Source organism: Sinohyriopsis cumingii, unplaced genomic scaffold (genome assembly GCF_028554795.1).
Source record: "Sinohyriopsis cumingii isolate HCF-2022 unplaced genomic scaffold, ASM2855479v2 utg000229l, whole genome shotgun sequence".
In the NCBI taxonomy this organism is placed as follows: domain Eukaryota; kingdom Metazoa; phylum Mollusca; class Bivalvia; order Unionida; family Unionidae; genus Sinohyriopsis; species Sinohyriopsis cumingii.
This window is the reverse complement of record NW_028315879.1, coordinates 8,376,218-8,393,003: the sequence shown is the minus strand read 5'-3', so window position 1 is coordinate 8,393,003 and position 16,786 is coordinate 8,376,218. Positions and strand designations below refer to the sequence as shown.

Here is a 16,786-nt window from a genome sequence, read left to right as displayed (position 1 = left end):
AGTCTATATTTTTAAAGAAAAGAGAGTCAGAGAAACACTTTACAGTTTGAGTTGTGGATGTTATATGACGTATTACAGCAAATGGATCCTTTCAAACTTAAAAACATGTCTAATCAGGAGAAAGGACAAATCAACACTGCATTACAAACTTTAAAAGAATATGAGAGTTATGATATACAGCACTCTGAGCTGTAATTCTGGCATTTAATATATAGCTTACACTTTTTTTGCCATTTATAATAGCAATAAGTAATTATACCTCTCGGGGGTTAGTAAGTATGTAAATGGATGAATATTTCAAACTAAAATGTAAAATTTAGCATTTTGAAAAACATAATGGGCATTCTGGATAGTTTTTGAAAATTTCATTTGTGATGAACAAAATTTAAAATATATTAATGTAATCATTTGCTTCATGATATAAATTGTTGATCTGCTGGTTCTTTATGCTAGTGGGTGTCCTAGAAAACCTAAGACACTACATCCTAGGACAAGCTCGGACATCTAAGTATAAAAACCTTGGACCTCAGGTATCAAAAAGTTTTTGTCAGTGGACTTTTACCTCGGACAGTAACCAATACTCTGAGGTTTTTCCTAGGAACATTTGTCCAAGGTTTCCTAGGAAACCTCGGAAAATGTACAGCCGGGACCTTGGATGCAGGAGGTCATGGGTTCAAAGCCCGACTGAGTCATACTAAAGACTTATAAAACTGTTATTAACAGCTGCCTCGCTGGCACTCAGCATTAAGAGTTTGTGTCAGGACTGGTTCAGCTGGTGTCAGGATGGAGTGACTTGGTGGGACATGATGCTACATGCCTGTGGCATGATACCCCAGTACTAGACATCACTATAAACTGCCACACTGCAGACATTGTAGTGATATGACTGAATTTTTTTTAAAGCTATGATAAAATCCAAATCACACACACACACACACACCTCATCTCCAAGTCCATTTCACATTGTGTTATACAGCCTAGAGGTTCTCATACCATTGGCATGATGACTTGTGGTGCACTAGAGCTGAACTGAGGTGGCGGCAAGAACATGATTTGCTGTTGGGTGTATAACCCCTGGCTTGGTTGAGGTTGACTCATCTGGTAGCCTGATGGCCGCATGCTTGACTGATTGAAATATGGCTGCTGAAAAAAAGCAAAAAAAGATCAAGCAAAATTCCTTAAATTATAAATTGAGGAAAATCTTACAATGACTTTTTAAACTGTAAATAAAAAAAATATACAGCATCAGGACTATATATGTGAAACCAAACCAGTATTCCTACTTTTGGACCAGGATCCAACTCTGCGTGGTTATGTTGTTCCTCCAACTCAAATAAGGGTTCATTTTTAACCCCGCCAAATTCGAGGTTACCGGTATGTCAAATATAAATAGAGTTTTAATCATTCTTTTAATGTTCTTGTACAATTCTTCTATTGTTGAAAAAGACTGATTAACATTTTCTCATTTTTTCAATATCTTGCAAACATACACTCTGAAGGAATACATAGAGATGTTACTTCAGTGAGATTCAACAGCAGAAGGATATGATATCTCTTCCAACCAAGATTAACATGTCATGATAAGCATGGAACTGGAAGATTTCAGATATAAAAGCCAAACATCTCACTTTCAAAAAAGAGACAGGAGAGACAAAACCTTACTATATCCACCCTAACTACATTTATGTTTCATTGAGCTTAAACTTCTTTACAAACAAATATTAAAGCCTACATAGTGAATTTGTAAAGTGGGAACAGAAAATATAGAAATTATTATCCAGACTCAGCAAAGAGGAATTCAGATGCTCGTCACGTTTAACATCACCATCAACTGGCAGGAAAAGTCATTCTACTTGATTTTTCAAGAACACATTAAAACAGCAGTTAGTGAAAGCAAGTCTGTAACAGATGGTTAAAATGATATTGTAAAAACTTATCAAATCAGTGAGATTAAACTTCTAAAGTGTTTTGTCAATCTAATAATCACCTCACTTTATATGACTGTTTGTGGTGCAAGTGATCTTAATTGCTTGGATGCATATGTGAAACATGTCTTCAAACTTTCTTAGCCGAACTATTGAAAGTACTAGTGACCATTTGAAACTGTGGCACCAATCCTTATTAATTTGGTCACCATCAACACTGCTTGCACAAAACAAAACAAGGATGACAAACAGTAAAGGTTTTAGTTAAGAAAAATTAAAGACTAATAATTATAACAAGAGTCCATCATAAGGACTTGCGCCCCACTAGGCAAAAAGAATTTCCAGGAATTCAAATTGTTCTTGTTGTGGGGTTTAACGCCATTTTGCAGCACATGATAGGCTATACATGGCGCCCAGTATTAATGGTGGAGGAAGAACCAGAGAAAACCCTGGAAAGAACCACCGACCCACGACAAGCTACTTGCAAGCTTTCTCACATACCCACATTGGCTGAATCTTCAAACTCGAACCGCCGCAGACAGAGGTGAGATGGCAGTGATCCGTAACGAAGAGCGCTTTAGACCACTCGGCCACTCGGGGCCCCCCAGGAATTCAAGACAAGACCATTTCTTCATTGTAATTGCTGAATACCATCTCAGCTATTCCTCAGTAATAAGAAGATTTTCAAATTAGCAGCTGTTGTTGACAGATTGGCAACATTTTCATTTAGGACCAAGAAGACATCAATATAAGTCTTTGGATGGAAACCTCATGTTCATGCAACTTTTTGTTCTCTGGAATAATGACAAGATTTTCAAGATGGGTGCCATGTAGGCCATATTAGATATCAGATCTGCACCATTTTCAATCAAGACCAACTAGACATTATAAGGAGTCTTCTGGTTCAAACCAAATGTCCTTGTGACTTTTTACTGAGGGGTATTGATAACAAGATTTTCAAATGGCTATTATGGTTTCCATGTTAGTCATCTGATCTGCACAATTTTCATTTTTTTTGTGTCCAAGTAAACATTATATTAAGTCTTATTGTGAAAACCATATGTCAATATGACTGACATTGAGGAAGAGCAACAAGATGTTTTCAAGATGGCTGCCATGCTGGCCAAATTGTGTCAGACAGCACTATTTTTGTTTAGGACCACGATAAGAAGCCTGAATATCACCATGTCGATATAATTATCCAAGAAAAGTAGCAATAACAAGATTTTCAAGATGGCTGCTGTAGTGGCCATGTTGGAAGTCTGAGTAGCACCATTTTCATTTAGGGCGAGCCAATTAGACCATAGGATGAAGGCATGTGATAAGTTTCATGGCAATTCTCCAAGTAGCTTAGGAGGGGTAGCAATAACAAAATAGTTCTAACAGATGGCCATATGTCAGATGAAAGACCATCCTATAAACTCTTCTCTGTATAAGCCTGGAAAATTAGATCCTTCATTCATGATAGTAATAACAAGTTCACACGTCATTGCATTACACTGATGTTATCTAAAACCTGATCTGATCTTTAATTGTATGTCCTTCCTCTCTGTGAAACTACTTGGAGCATATGTCATGTGGTCATAAACAGTAAATCTCAGCAATCTTATCAACACCATATCCACCCTATGGTGATCATTGGATGTGAGAAAGAGTGGTGTGCAGAGCTATGCTACCAAGCAAATCCTTCTGGATACACAGAGATGACATAAGGTTTTCTCTTAAGTATCTCCACCCCTGTCATGATGCATGGCGAAAGAAAAAAATCTATGCCATGAATGTCTCATAATAAAACTTGCAATGTCAATGGAGCAAGAAATGTCATTGTAATCTTACTTTTCCATCACGCTGGAAGTTTTCTCAAATAAACCAGTTTCATATCTTATGTTACATGTTTAGGCTCTAATAAACAGTAACAAAAGAAAGAGTGAAAACAACAAGCTTTGAAAAATTTAACAAATAATTTATTTCCCTGGAAAAACTGTAAAAATGAAAAAATAAGAACATCTGGTTTTATGAATCAAATCCAAAAATAATCCAAGAATAATCCACAAATTAAATTTTATAAGTCGTAGTAATGAAATGTTCTAACAAATTCAAATTCGAGTCCAGACGAAAAATCCAAAATGGAAGGCAATGATATATACTGTACTCTTTATATTACGTATGTGTCTACAGTTCTTTGTTGATTCACAAACAATATTCCGGTGTTTGAATTACTGAATAAAATTTAAAGAAATGTCTTTGTCCAAGAATTCTGTATGAGCACTCAAATATTTCCAGGAAAAAGAATTAATCTTTTAGAATCCAAATAATTTGAATAAAATTAAAATACAACTCCAAACCGGTCACAACGAAACTTCTCCAGTGTGCAAGGTAAAAGCCCAAACTGAGATTATTTCAAAATTAGACAATGGTTGTAGAGACAAATAATGTGCAAAACAGATACCCGTATGAGGGTCACGTGATCACATTCCAGAATGGTTTAGAAGGTATCTACACATCTAAGGTCACATATTCCAGTACGGCTTCAATTTCACTATCATTCTTCACGCATAAAAATTTAATTTAAAAAAGTTGTTGTTTACTTGATTCTCAATCAAGGCCAGCATCTAGGTCATCAAAAGAAAGTTTGGTGTTTATGATTAAACAGGTCAAACGAATTTCTGGAAAATGTAAAATTTCTAGTAAACAAAATTACACTACTCTGCCATGTAATGAAATTAAAAATAAAAAGATTTTTAAACTTACAAAAAATTAAATTAAATCAAATATAAATTAAATCAAATATATACATGTATAACAAACAGGTAAACATGCAACTATTTCAGAAACAAAGCTACAATGCAAGAATTTCAAGAAATCACTCTCCTAGAACAAGTGACAGCACAATTTATATTAAACATAAAATCATGCTAAAAAGCATGAAAACTGCACAATATTTTTGATTCCAATGTTTTTATATCTTTAAATACATCACATTTAGAAAGTTATATTAGGCAGAGGGGTGGAGGGAGAAATTATTTTAGAATAGACCCTAAAACAAGCAAAAATTTCACCTCAAATGGTAAAATTCATATAACTGTGTGACTGTGTTTGGATTTTTAATTTAGCTTTAAAATCTACAAATTGTGGCAGTTTATAGTGATGTCTACCACTGAGGCATCATGACCCACCCAGTCACATTATTCTGACACCAGGTTGACTGGTCCTAACACTAGCTTCTTAATGCTCAGAGCCAAGTAAGGCAGCTGCTAACACCATTTGTAAGTCTTTGTTATAACTCAGCCAGGGTTCAAACCCGCAACATAGCTCATCAGAGGTGAATACTCTAACCACTTAGGACAATGGAGTGGTTTCAAAGCTTTATATATTGCCATACTTATCAATAAAAAAATACACACCAAATCTCTTGCCTACCTCTAGTGCTTTTTTTTATCTTCTTGATCACACATACAGGTTTTCATATAGATGTTTGAACTTTCCTGTCACATGAAAGGAGAACCTAAATGAAGAGTACTGTCAATGGCACACTATAAGTTTGACCCATGTTTCAAAGTCTTCTGTATAGGTACCAATATGATAATAGTTTTCTCATGAGATTGCCAACAAATGGGTCTCACTTTTGAGTCCAACTTTTGTTCAAAAAATACAGCCTTAGCTAGGGGCCCTGAGTGGCAGATTGGTCTAAAGTGCTCTCCATTACAGATCACTGCAATCTCACCTCTGTCTGCGTGGGTTTGAGTTTCAGATTCGGCCAATGTGGACATGTGAGAAAGCTTCCCAGTAGCTTCTCATGGGTCGGTGGTTCTTTCAGGGTTTTTCACAGGATCTTCCTCCACCATTAATACTGGCTGCCATGCGAAGCATATCATGTGCCGAAAAATGGCATTAAACCCTACAACAACAAAAGCCTTAGCTAACATGAAGGTGCAATTACCATTAGTTTGCTAATAAAAACTCAACAAATTTCCAAATCAGTCTCCCAATACCACAATATCAGGAATTTATATTTGTCAGATTAACTATCCCCTTTATAACCATTATTCCGAGTCTGGAGTCTGCATTTTACCCTTCCTGTACACTGCTTTTGTGAAACAATTTTTAAGCCAATAAATCTCCATATGCTTCTTTGTACACTCCAGTTGTTATGCCAGCTTGGTATGTGCTCAAGACAATCAACACACACGAGACCAAAGAACCAACAAGAGTCACCTCATGGGACTGATACTTCACTAGCTGAAATATAATTCCAGGTATTCAAGATAAGACTATTTCTTTTGAACTGATAAGCCTTGAAACTGTCTGATATTTTCAGATTAACCACTGGCAGCTGAACTGGATGTAAAACTGGCTCCGTTGTTATGTAAGACAAATTAGACAACAATAGAAGACTTTTGGGAAAACCCGTTGATCTGACAATTAAATCTGATGAATTATGAAAAGATTTTCAACATGTTCACTGTGGCAGCAATATTCAAGGTCAACATTTGCATTGAGAGCCATCTACCATAATTTGCATTCAGGTGAAAACCCCATGTTAGTATGATTTTCCATTTAGAAAAAAAGCAATTTTCAAGATGGCTGCCGTGATGGCCAAACTGGATAACAGCAGATCAGCACCATTTTCATTTAGTACTAAAGAGACATCACAAGTCTTCTGATCAAGTAGTGACAAGATTTTCAAGCCATCTACTGTGGTGGCTGTACTTGATATAAGATCTGCAGAATTTTTATTTAGGACCAACTCGTCACTGTAATAAGTCTTGCAAGAATAACAAGAATTTCAAGATGGCTGCCATGATGACCATATTAGATATAACATGGCTGAAAGAAATATTAAATAATATCAAGCGAACAAAGAATTCCTCTAAAACTGAAATCTATGAATTTTCCCCTCATGCCTTTATCAACTTTTGAATATAAAAATAATGATGACCACAAATCTATATAGTACCATGACTATACATGAAACCAGAATAATTATTCCCACTATTTGATTAGGTTCAACTCTGTATGGTACATTTGTTCCTCAAACTAAAAAAAAATCAGAATTTTTATGTTCAGGCAATTATGACCAGACAAATTTTTTAATTTACTTTGGAATCTAGTTCTGCAATTTCTCATATTTTTTCTTAATGTTCTGGTAAACGTTCTGTCATTTGTTCATTAATAGGTGCTCAACCTCCATATCTGGAGGAAGCCACATACTTGTGTTGTGCTCCACTTCCTTAATGGGACAGAGCAACACACCTGTTCGATGTTCCACCCCCCTCCTGAACATGAACAGTATTCCAGATCTCCCTTAAGTGTGGAAGCAATCTACTCCTCAAAAGTTCAGTCCCCTTTTCCAGTTGGACCATCAAATGCCACAGAAGCAGATGGTCCCATAACCTCCAGGGATCCTGGAATAATACCCCTCTGAGCTGAAGAGCAAACAGAGCCTTGGGGGATCTGTGAATGAAAAACCTGAAAATTCTGATGATGAGAGTGAGGGAACATTTTGATTCTTTCATCAGTAAGTACAGCTGGAATCAGCTTGATTCCATGTTTCTGAGATACATAATCTACAATGTGTACAATTTTTTTTGTTTTGGTGCACTTTGAGCAATGGATACAGTATGGGGTAGGTGTCCCAAGAATCTTTCTTGTGGCGACACTGATTTGACCCACAAACTGTTCTGATATTGCTCTGTTAAAAGGAAAAAGAGATATTGATTATATACATGTATATATGTATATGTATGTATACACAAATTGTATTGTGTACCCACCTTATTTGATAACAGTACCCTTGCGTATATATTAGGTAAATAACTGACCCAGTTTGCCTGTATTTTTCTGTTGTCAGTAAAGATGTTTACTGTTCTTACTTTTTGGAAGAAAGCAAATGTAAACATACATGGAATTACAGTGAGAGTGAGAATGTACTCACCTCATAGATATTATAAATATACAATGAAAAAAATCAACCAAACTATTTTATACTGTCAATCTTATTTCCAACAGATAGAGAGGAATATGTTAGTCTCTCATAAATGCTGTTATTCTTACAATTTTAAACATTCCCGGTGTATCTTAGATGTATGTTTGAGAAACACAAATTTACCAAAACCTGTAAAAAGGTATACACAAGGTCCTTTAATGAATTTAAATTCTATGGTGAGAAAATAATTCACTGGCATGGATATTTAATTATGAATGGATAGTGTAACATTGAGATATTCTGTAAACTGTAGATGGAAGACCTCTATATGCAGCTAAACACTGGTTCTACCGGCAGATTTTCTCTAGCAATTAAAGCTATTAACATACAAAAAGCATGGCATCCATGAAAAATATGGTGGTTTCTACATCTTGTTGGATTGTGTCATACTGACAATTTCCACTCTGTGAGAGGATGTATTCACATCAACAGAACATATAGAATCTATGTTGGGGTTTGGACCGAGACCACAAAATCAGCATGTTGTGTCCATGTACAAGTTCTGAAATTGGTGTTATTGTTCAGTCATAGAATTCTGCTTTTTATGCTTTATGCAGAGACTACACTTCATGACTTTTTGGTCAGAATGACATGCCAACCAAGGAAAATCTTTCAACCATCTATCATAAACTATGATCTTATTTACTCTCACTACTACTCTCATTTAGTTTAGCCTGATTGTCTGGATTGCTATTATTGCTATGGGTTATGTTTTTATCTTCAACTGATTTCATTTCTTAGGTTGTGAGAGCCTAAAAATTATAGAATGTTCCACGACTTTGTATTACCTGACACTGTTACTATGACTGCAATATTACTAATTAAGTGATTCTGAGAAAATAAAAGCTATAAATTGGTTGGTTAACAACATTAGATCCATGGTTTCATCAAATATGTTTATCAGTAACCAAACTCACATGCACAGTTCGAACTCAAAGTTGTTTGCTTTGATTGCTGATTCATTCCTGGACAAATATGTAAGTGCTCCATGACCCAACTATAGGAATTTTAATGTACTATCTATGACATCTATGTGTCAATGGCACATCCTCGGCAGAACACTGCATATGAGTATACTGATGTGTGGAAGGTTAAATAATTACTTCATTCCATATTATATTAGGGACCAACCATCTAACTTTCGGTGGTTGGAAGTGGGTGCATAGGAATTTTTTGAGCCAGGATAGTTCTTTTTATCTCCTTTTGCTCATTAATTTTTTCAAAATATTACCATGAATGTAGTCTAAAAGTTTTTTGCAATGGTCCATAAATCAAAGCAAGAAATATTTTTTTAATATATTTGACAACTTGAAATTTGCTTCAAAAAAATTTCAGGACCTTATCCCCCCAATGACCATTTTTTAAAAATGCAAAATTTATACCATTCATGCAAGGGCACTCGATTAATGGGAAGACAATGATATCATTAGTTTCCACCCCAAGTCAAATGCCTGTGCAATCAAAGGGATGGGTGGGGTGAGATTATGAACTTAAAAACAAAACGTTTATCCAGCAAATACCATGTTGTGATTATAATTTCTGCCCTTTTCCCCTGTATTAAAAGTTTTTCTTATGCTTCATGTGGTGTTAAATGGGTTTTGACAATATCCATCTCAAGAAAAATATTTCAAATTTCACTCTTCTTATGAAATGTCACATTTGGGATGTCGCTTTCATATTTGCAAATGTCTAAGGTTCAGGACCGCTATGAAACATGTACAATATAGCAAGTGAAAAAAATGTACAAAACTATTTTTTTCATATGATCATGATGGAAAATTAACATAATTTTAATTGTTCTAATTTTCTGACTCCTCATAATGTTTAAAGAGCCATCACATGTCTCAGAAATGCTTAATCACATGTATCTGTACGCAAATCTTTTATCTGGGATGCAGAAGATCACTTAGGCAAGAGTCCTCTGTACGCATGCAAAATGTGGGTGGCAAAATTCAAAGACTTGCCACACTTGCTTTAGCCATCTGCTGTGTGGGAAAATGTGTTAATCAATTAGTTATCTGATATTTACAACAAAATTCAGTAGCTGACAAACCCCATGATGAGCATGTTTGCATTATAAGAGTACATCTAAAGAACATGATGCAATAGCTGGGAAGCAAGTTCAAGGACTTTGGTTGCTTGGTGGAAAAATGTGCTGATATTTACAACAATTGAACTCTGAGGCTGAAAGACACACAGATGTACATGTAGTCATTCATAAGAATACATCAAAAGAACATGATGCAATAGCTAGGCGGTAAGTTCAAAGATTCTGACTGGCTGCTGGGTAGAAAATGTATTGATATTTACAGTGACTCAATTTAGAGACAGAAAGACTCAGAGATCAAGATGTGGTTATTTATAAGAGTTGTTACGAGTCTATCCTGTTAAAATAGGTAACAGAAAAAAGTGAAAGACAACAAGCTTTGTAAAATATAACAAATAATTTATTTCCCTAGAATACATAGTGAAAATGAGAAAAAAGAACTTGCGGTATTGCAAATGAAGTCCCCAAATAATCCAAGAATTAAAGGCACAAGTCCTAAAAATTTAAAGTCCTGAATAAAATTCAATTCAAGTCTCGAAGAAATCCAAAACTGAAGGTGATGACGTGTCTGTTATAGCTTATCGAGTACTGATGTGTCAACAGTCTTTTGTTGAATTTCAGAAATATTATTCCAGGTCTGAATTAAGTATAAATTCCAAAGAATGTCTTTATCCAAGAATTTTATCAGAGCACTTTTATATTTCCAGAGAAAATAATCACATAAATTCAATAATTTAAAGAAAAGAAAATTCAGCCCAAACTGATCACAACATAAAACAACTTGAAGGTGCTAGTATGTTAAAGCACAACTGGTAAAATCCTCACAGTCACAAGATCATATAGTTCTAGCTTATCTCAAGTCACAATTAGCATTTTCTATAAACAAACATTACCTAATGGAAAATAACCTTCCAGAATAATCAAATGAGCCTTGTTTATTTACAAAACAATAACCTGTAAAATTGACTTAGGAATCTCCAAAACCCTGGCCCAAAGCAACATATTTACCCCATCTTGTTTACCTTTTATAATACAATATGTGCCCATTAAAAAACATTCTTCTTAATTCTGTTTTTTTTTTTTTTTGTTTTGTTATGAATGTTTCAAGGAATATTTGCAAAGAGCCACGCACTGTAATTGACATAATTTACGTATGGCACAGATCTGAGCAGGTTAGCCAAGTTTAAGAAATCTATACAGGATCTTAAATCAGGATAAGAAGAAAAAGTCTCATTATTTCCATTTGCACTACAAGCACTAAATATTTAATCAAAGGTAAGAATTAAAAAGTTACATTTTTGGAATGTAATTTTCATGAATTGATACTTACGGAGTCTGTAGAATCTTCCAGTTTGCCAATCAAGGAAATCATTTTAATTTGTTCCATTTCAGCTGGCGAAAACAATTTGTTCTTCAGATCCTGTGTATTTGCCATTGGTGTTTGACCAGCCTTTGATATGGCTTCAGAAATTAATTGGTCAAGCTCCGGGCCTTTCTTTATTATCTCAATGTCGGTCCCTTGACCAGTTAACTTTTCTATATTGTCATTTGCGTTAGAACACATTTTTAATACATCCTGCAAATCTCTTTTGAAAACTGCGTTTTGCTGTCGTAAGTTGTGGTAGACATTTTTTATTTTGTCTTTAACTTTTGCCACTTCTTGATCAAGTATGTGGTTCAACTTTAAATACTGATCTTCCACCTCTTTTAATTCCTCCTGCTCAGCATCATCAATACTCCTTTCAAGCTCCTCTACCTTTTCTTTAGAAGCACAAATATTTCTCACTTTATCCGAGCAGGAAGTTATCTTGGTCTGAAGGATCTTTTTTATTTCAGCTGCCGCATCAACTACAGTTTTTGTGGCATGATTCTCATGATTAACCGCTTTGCACAGGACACAAATAAGTATGTTACAGTCTCTGCACATGAGCTTGATTTCCTCTTCTGGATGTTTATCACAAAATATACGTTGCCGAATTTTGCCTTTCATTTCTGAATCTAGAGTTCCTAAATCACATATTTTGTGATGCTTACTAACTTTCAATTTTTCATGGACATAACAGCATGACTGACATAAATTCTCTTCGCAATCCAAACATCTAGTGCATGCAACACATTTTGGCCCACAAAGATCACAAACAAGCTTCTCAACAGAATTAGTGTCTATGTAAAAGTTTGTTTGGAAGCCTGACACACCTTCCTTTGGTAATTTCACATTTTTCCTGCAGATGGGGCAATTAAATCTACCATTGCAAAGGTTAACCCGTACATAATCATCCAGACACTTGAGACAGAAACTATGGTGACATGATATTAGCTTAGGATTTTTGAAACTGTCCATACAAATACTGCACTCCTGTCCTCTTACCGCCATTTTTTAAAGTTTTTTGAACCAACAAAAACTGGGCTATGTCCGTTTTAGTCATGTGTATAATCAATAATATTCAAGTGTATTGCCCTGTTAAAGAATTATATAACACCGAGTGCCTTAGAAAAGAATTCCTACCCGTAAATATCATGTTTTTAGTAAATTATCACGTTATCACATTACAAGCCAAGGTTTGGCTGGTCTGATAAATCTGACCCCCATAACGATTTGTATATTCTGATCTTTTATTGGGCACATATATGTATATACTACAGAATGGGTCGTCTTTGAGAAGGTATTCCAAATCTGAGCTCAAAGTGTTTGGGGCGATTTTACACATGTATCGCACGAAGGACACGCTCTTAGCATCCAGTCTTAAAGAGGAGAGGAGGTTTCGAGTGGAGAAGACAATTACTCTTAGCGCTCCGCGAGTTTATTTCCAGGACCCTTCGATCAATTAACTACGTTAGTAAATCTGCCACATCTACTTCCTCAATTTTAGCAGCCTTGGTACTAGACTGGTCCGATAAAAGGTCTAACCAATATAATTAGCAGTAGCAAAAACTCGCCTGTGAACCATACTTTGTGTTATCTAACAACGGAAGTTGGTGAAAATTTACACAGACGCACGTGAATCGATAAGTACGGATTCGTTTTACACGCCTTAAGAAATCAAGTCGCACGTTATTAAATGTAAAATATGGATCATAACTGTTAAATTTGCCGACGTGGCTCCATTGATGCAAACGTGATTATTTGATGATGAGGATGTTGATTGGCATTCTGGTTATATGCATCAGTGAAATTCTTTTTTCTTTGTATATATTTTATCATCTGAATATTATTATCATAATTATTATGAGTAGTAATGATAATAAGCATTTATATTGTTGTGATTATTATTAATATACAAGTAGATAATTTAATAATTTTAATATTGGAAGTAAAATAAATAGACGATTGTTTTATTTTTTCGGTTTTATGCACTATGATGATCAACATGATTCCTTTAAACAAAAATATTATTATTATTATTATTATTATTATTATTATTATACTCTCTTTCTTTCACCAGTTACAATTGTTAGTATTATTATTCTTACCATTTCATAATTTTCTCTTTCTTTATCCCTCTCTTTGTTCATGGGATCATGTAGATGAATTATTGCTACTAAAAAGAAGAAGAATAGTTCTCATCATCATCGCACATACATCTTTATCATATGTAAAATCATAATACTTCTATGCGAAACTTCAATTCAGCAAACAGTCAATTACATTTTAGCATCGTTGTTGTAGGCCAACAATGAAAGCTGACTGAAGATGTACACAGACATGCTTAGGAAAGTACTAGATTCGTATTAAACGCCATAAGTCATGCAATGGCGTTTGAATCAAAATTAATTCTTACCTTAATTCAGGAGTTGAAAAAGAAAGCCAATTCACATAAAATTGGATATAATATAATACGACCATTGTTGAGTAGCAAGTTTGCTTCATTTAGGAGGTTTTCATGCCTCTTTGAGCTGCCTGTTTCCAGTATTTTTAGAACACTCAGTGAGTCGCTTATTATTAATGTTTTTTTTTAAATTTAATTTTGTTGATATGCTGTCTTCTCTGCTTCAAATATGGCACAAAATTCTGCTCTGTATATTGAACAGTTATCCGAGAATCTGCTTCCTATTTCCTTAGTCAATTCCGTGATAGTGAGTGCTGCAGCAGTTCTGTCTGTGTTGTTTGATTTTGACACATCTGTGTATAATTCTTTAAAAGAATTGTCTAATATAGTCAGGATCTTTGATCTTATTTCAAATGGTTGTTCTTCTTTGGATCCGAAAGTTGTTGGTATGGTGATGATATTAGGTTTTTTTCTTGTCCATGGAGTAGGGTCTGGATATCGTGTTGATTCTGCACGAAGACAGTCGAATTGTAGTTCCTTACATAATGAGTGGATATGGTCAGAGTGGAGACTGCTTCACTTTATATAATTCAAGCGTATACGCGATATACAACATCCCTACAATGTTTAGAGTCAGAATGATATGATAGCTTGATTTGAGGGTGACGGATAGAGAGAAGTCAATGAGTGTATATCATGATAAAAATTGAAGACAAACTACAGACATTTTTTTCTCAAAACACAACATTTTTATTCAAACAACAACCAGCAACGAACAATTTTTCAAACAAATATTGTTCAAATAGCAAACTATTTTTGACAAGGTTGACATAATTTTGAAGTTAAGCTAGACTTCCACTGATGGAAGTCATTGGGCCATTGATTTACACTACGTTTCCTAGCTAAAGACAAAAGATAACCACAATGGTCACCAAATCTTCGATCTACTTTGTCGTCGTTTCTAGAAGAGTGACGATCAACATAGGTCACTAAATGTTCTAAAGAGTATCCAAGACTACGCTGATGAAGAAAATACACACAATATTGTCCACACACGATGGAATCTGTGCCTTGTAATTTCACATTATTGAATCGTGTCATATGGGCTTTTCTTCTCATAAAGTCAATGATATCGTCTTCCAAAGGTATCAATCCATACGAGTCAAAATTCTCCACACAACCTTCTTTAGGAAAGAAGACGGCTACCCATTAGGTTCCTGGGAGATGATTGTCGTCCATGTTGATGATATAAGCTTGATGATCTTGAGGTTTGCAATGAGGTATTTCATCTTTAGCACACACGACAGGATTCCAAGAAGCATCATGCGAACTGTGGTTAGAAAGGTAATAAAGTTCCCAGGTATCCTTTTTTTATTTTGTTGGGTTTTTTTCTTGTTATTTTCACAGGTAATGATAAGTCATCAATTCAATCCGAACTTTTTGTTTGAAAATCTCTGGCAAGTAACCGTTTATTCGCTTCATCTCCGTACTCTGAGCAAAGAGAGCTTCGATGTGATGGATCTCTAGAGAGCCACCAATGGAGGAGAGGAATGATCACGCAAGTCTTTATACCACTGATGCAACACGGCTTCTTCCGAGATGAGACTCAAAGCTTCGTCCAGATACTCGTCCAATGTTTTCTCTTGACTCATCATCATACATTTATCGTGTTGAATTTGACTGGGATGATTGTTTTGACATCTATAGCAATATTTCTCGACCAATTCCGTATTTTTTTCTGCCAGGTGTTTGGCAAAACTGAAGACTCATTGTTGTTCTTGTTCTGGCCATCTGGACTTCATCATTATGGCATTTTCGTCTTTGTCTTGGGGTTCTACTTACACGCTATCCTCCCATTCCATTTCCATAGATTCTCCACCATTGAAAGAGGGATTACAGTTTTCAGAGCTTCTGATAGTTTAGAATGTCTTCTTTCAAACTGTTGATTTATATTGTATTGTCGAATTCGGCATACAGGATGAAGTTCGCCATTACATCAGGCTCTCGGTTTGCAAACTGAAGTTTCACACGAATCTGGCCGGATTTTATAGAGTGGAAATGTCCTTCATCGCTACCTTGGTCTGGTGTGAAATCAAAAGCCCTAAACGCATAGCCTCCTGCATACTCCTCGTACATAATACTATGAGTAGTGTTGGTCCCTAGCTGTCCTGTGGCTTCGCACAGGGACAAGTACGATCTCAAGTAATTCTTCTCTTTAAAGTCAGGTTCAAAGGGTCTGGTACACAAAGTCTTGCCATCGCGACTGACTTATATCTTGAACACGCCAAAGTAATGAAAGTTGAAAGGTTTTAATTGTAAGCTCCGTTGAAGGCTACATTATTCAAGATACCACGGATTAATCTCTTGGGTAACTGTCCTTGGAACAAATCATCTTCGATCATGGATCGAAGACCCTTGGGAATGGTGAAAGTTTTGACTTCAACGCATCGTATCGGATACTTGGCGGTTGTTCTGCTCAAAGTAGGACTTATGTTGTTTATTACTTTAGGCAACACTTCCACGCGGCGCACGTAGAGTCTGGCTTCTTGGATGATGGTTTTGGGATTGACAGTAGCATCAGCCATCAAATGAAAAGCGGTACTGATGCGATTAAGTCTCAAGTAGACATCCACACCATTCAGCAAACACTTCCCTTGCAACCACATGTCCAAATGCAAACGATCAATCAGTTCTAAATTCTTCCTATCGTTCCTTTTGTTTCGTCGCTCTTCAAATTCATCATTCTCGTTCGCTTCTGTGTCAAAGCGACCCGCATCGTCAGGTTCCCATTACACGCAGGCATTCAGATGGGTGTCCTTGGCGTCTATTTTTACGTCAAGAAATTTCCAGGTACGCTCGGTAAGGGTAAGTATCCATGCTGCTGCTGACCAGTTTGTTTTGCAAGTACAACTCCACTCCGCTGAATAAGGAATGCATGACATTGTTGATGGGAGCTACTTTCTCATCGACGTCTATAGGACCTCCATCCTTATTTTGAGCTTTGACTTTCAAGTACAAGTAACTGCTGTTCAGATCGATGTATTCTTTTGGTTGTCCTTTG

At 35.7% G+C, this 16,786-nt stretch overlaps 1 protein-coding gene across 5 annotated transcripts in view; it reads right to left on the bottom strand.

The window, feature by feature from the left end:
- LOC149774518 (uncharacterized) overlaps positions 1-16,786 on the bottom strand; it is a 643,609-nt gene that overhangs the window by 234,768 nt on the left and 392,055 nt on the right. The window lies entirely within an intron of this gene.